A 4,468-nucleotide genomic window follows, 5' to 3' on the forward strand; every position below is an offset into this window, starting at 1 on the left:
GGGGGGGGGGGGGGGGGGGGGGGGGGGGGGGGGAGGGGTAAAGAAAGTGATAGTTGTGGTCATTTTACCATGGTCATCATGGCTGTTCTGTATGTATTCAGCAAGCTGCAGTTGCTAAGCTTGTTGTGTAGCACAACTTAGCTATATATTCCTCTCAATTATCCATTGCTATGTGTTTGATTTGAATACCGATGTCTGATTGAAGTTATTTTTAATTCAATTTTTTTTTATAATATTAAGTTTAGTATTTTTTTTTGAAAACAATATTAAGTTTAGTATTAATATATAAAATTTATATATTTAAAAATTATGCTGAAAATACTATTAAACACAAAAAAATCAACTATCATGCACTTATCATGCAGTATGATGGCATCCCAGTTACTATTTCAAATTGGTGGTTATAGATTTGAACTCTGTGGCAAGGGATTTATTCATCCTTAACCAAAGGATAAGAGTTCCATACTTGGCATTGAGTATGGAGCAGTCTTAGATCTTCAGGTCAGTTGTCCAACCTAAAGAGATGCTTACAATTCAGCGAATGGATTAATCACTGTATCCGACGGTGAAAACCCTGAGTATAAAAAATACTACGTAGTAATAAAGATTAGATAATAGTAAGTAGATATCATCTGGTCAAAATAATTAATACTATCTCGCACACAAACACAACTAACACAAATTATTATCAGCTATCAATTAATTGTAAAAATACTCTTTAGTAATATATATACTACACAGGTCTTTTGGCTTTAGGAGAGGCATTGATTGCCTTGAACGTGTGGCCATTGGCCAACCTTTGTTATTGTTACTCTTTACCTGTTGTGATTGGAACACTATGGCATGGACCATGGAGGGTATCTTTTATTCTTTTAAAATTCCATCTTGTGCACGTAAAAATTCACTTCTTATGATTTCTTTAATTATATTCTCTTCAATGATCAATAACATGCCCAATATACAGATCTTAGGTGTTATCATTCACTTAAATCCCACTATATATATAGTATGTCATGTGTTATACCGTAAAAATTCATTATAAAAATAATCTATTTAAGATTTATACTGAAGAGAATCATAAATTTAAAGAAATAGTATTTGTTTTCAAATTCTTAGAGCAATATCATTTGTGGTTTTTAGATGAATTTTTTGTGGGGTCAAGCATGGGTGGAGGAGAGATAACATATGAGAGAGAAAAATCTTGTCTTCTACAATGATTGGTTTTTTTGTAAGGTCCACCAAAAAAATAAAATTAAAAAAAGCGCGCTTTATTCTGATGCATGTGTTGCGCACCAAATGCGCTCAGCCAGGCGTGTTACCCTAAGTTTTTTTTTTTTTGGAAACTCAATTTCTTTTTTCTTTTTCCTTATTTTTCTATTCTACATCGACATGCAAAAACTAAGAAAAATCTCCTACTAATTCAGTTGCTCTTATAAATCAATGATATGAATACATATCAATTAATAATCACTAAATTAAATACACATAATGTACAATTAATATTAAGGGACAATTGGTCAAAGGTGGGGTTCAATTCTCACGGAAGACAAGGGGTCAGTGAGAGATCCAAAACTCAAAAAATTAATCAAAGGTTATAAAGGCAGTGTACATACGAACTTACGAGTTTGATTTTGCGAACACCCTCTTAGTTAAACTCATCCCATGAAATTTTTGCGTGCATACACCTTTACCATCTATTCATATAGTACACACATAACGTTAAAAGACAAAAATAATCATTATTTAACTATAATTCAAGAATTAAAATTACAATAATTCTCTCAAGTAATAACCAAACTACATATTAGAATTCTCCATAATAAACATGACTAAATATCTTCCATATAAATCGAAGAACTATATTATTGCTCTCCTACCCAAACCCCTAACATTATGACATAGTGTTTAAACTTTTTTTAACTAGGTATGTAAAATTTTTATGGAGAGATTTATTTTTAAATTTAACTTGTACATTATTATCATTTTATATAAGAATAATGCCGTCGCGCGCGTGTCGCTCTATATGTATTTAGTAAAATGTCATAATTAGTAAATTCTACGTAAGATTTTAAGCAATTTTAAGTTGAATGGGATGGAAGAGTCAAATGTCGTCACAATTGCGTATTCCAGTTGAAAAAGAATTAATCATTGAAGGGAATGAAATGGAATGGAATGCATTAGAAAGGATGTTTTTTATTTTGCCCCAAAACAACACTTGCGTGCACGACCGACCGATAGAATGTATGCAACTAGGTATGATGGACATGTTTTTGTTTCCTTCAATTTGTCCAAATTTTGGAAATTGCCACTCCCATCCCATGTTAGCTTCATTTTCTACCTATAATTCCATCTCCACTCCATACATCAATACCTCAATCTTCAACTCTTTCTTTTGTAATTTTCCTAATTCATAATCCATCCACCTGTCAGCCTTGGAGGAGCTCTATTGGGCGTCAGTCGGATTGGCTGAGTTCAGCCCATGCTTGATTCGAGATGTAGTGTGGCTTACCATGGAAAGATATTATTAAATGGTTAATGTCCACCTAATTATCACCAATTGATTTTAAGTATTATATGACAATCAATAGTAAAAGAACTATGTGGTTAAGCGTGTTTGTCTTATAGTAGTCATAGGATGGGTTACCCATTGGGAAGTTGATGATGGGTGACCTATTGGGAAGTCGATGGCGAGGCGAAAACTGAGTTCAATCAGAATTCGTGGATGAAATTGAAAAATAAATTTGTTGTCAGTTGAGAGACAAAAGATGACAGCTAGTATAATTGATTGAAAAAAAAAGGTGTCATTTTCCCTAGTTAATTTGAGATAATTCTTGATTTAGTTCTCAATTAATAATTACTTTAATTTCACCTTCAAATTTAATAGTTGTACTTAGTTTAGTCTGATGTCTACACGTCCATCTCACTTCTTTGAAATGTGAAGGTTAAAAAATAATTATTACGGAGTATTTTTCAATAGATTTTATTAAGTTATCACTCCCTTCTTTGACCCTATTCATCAAAGTCATTTCAATGTAATTAGATAGTTCAATGAGATTTTAAGTTTAAGTGTCATGGTTAGACATGGTTTCTAAAACAAAAATCAATGATTAGCATATATGGTTACAAGATAATAATTTTCTTATTAGTCATTGTATTTTAAAGAGATGAGAAATTAAATAATGAAATTAGGCACACTGAAGTATTTCAAATTTATGTAAAAAAACTGGCGTCGTATTATTTTTAAAATAAAAAACTTGTAATTATTAACGACAACGGTTTTTTTTTTAAATGATGTAAAAATATTTTTTTTAATTTATAAATTTATTTAATATTTTGATGACAATTTTATTAAAACTGACATGATATGTTCAACGTTATATGTTATTTTTGTGGTAGTGCAAGGTGAAACTTATGCAAAATCATCCTTTTTGACCATTACACTAAAAAAAGTTGCCATATACTAAATCTAAAATTAACTATGTTAAACTACTTTTGTTTCGTTTCTTAACTATGATTTGTTTTAATGAATCAACCGAATCTGGAAATGCACCTACCTAAATTAAAAAGGCCAAATTGCCACCTGGGATACCTTGGATTCTCATCTACATACACTTTGATACAGACATGGGAGTAGGCACAATGGCAAAATCAATATGTAGTCAAAGTGCTTTGTTACTTTTCAGAAGTGCATTGTTGACATGTGTAAAGAATATATATATATATATATATATATATGTGTGTGTTTATGTTCAGGTGAGAATCTATCTTATTGTGTGAATCTGAAAACATGTGCACACCCTTGATGTTGCATCATCCAATGGCCTAAAACATGGTGCACGAAAAAGTCAACCCAGGACGCGGTGCACAACGTGTGTGCATTGTGTTTGCAGTGCATTACGTGTGCATTGTGGTATAGATGATATGCACCGTCCACTAACCTAGATTGGTTCTCAGGTTTACATGTTAATATATGTTCTCATATATATATATATATATATATATGTATGTATGTATGTATGTATGTATGTATGTATGTATGTACGTACGTACGTACGTAATACATTTTGTACATTTGTTGTTGAAAAAAGAAGAAGAAGAAGAAAAAGAAAAAGAAAAAGAAAAGGTGATATATGGCATGGCTTACAGTATTGGCTTTGTTGTGCAGAGCAGACATGAAGCAAAAGAAAATGGTGGTGGAGGGTTGGACCATTCCCACTAGCAGGAAGGTATGTAAAGACATTTTCAATAATACATTATACATGCTGCCTCTTTCTATATGCTTTGTTTTTTTTTTTTTTTCAACATTTAGTTGTTAGCACGTCTTTGTGTACGTTACGTTGGTTTATCACTATCCAATTTCAATAATTTATTGGAAAGAAAAATAATTCTGATATGTGATTTTCATATATATGAACTTATCTCTTTGGTTTTTTTTTTTTTTTTTTTTTTTTTTTTTTTTTTTTTTTTT

This window comes from Ipomoea triloba, chromosome 10 (assembly GCF_003576645.1).
Source record: "Ipomoea triloba cultivar NCNSP0323 chromosome 10, ASM357664v1".
Classification (NCBI taxonomy): Eukaryota; Viridiplantae; Streptophyta; class Magnoliopsida; order Solanales; family Convolvulaceae; genus Ipomoea; species Ipomoea triloba.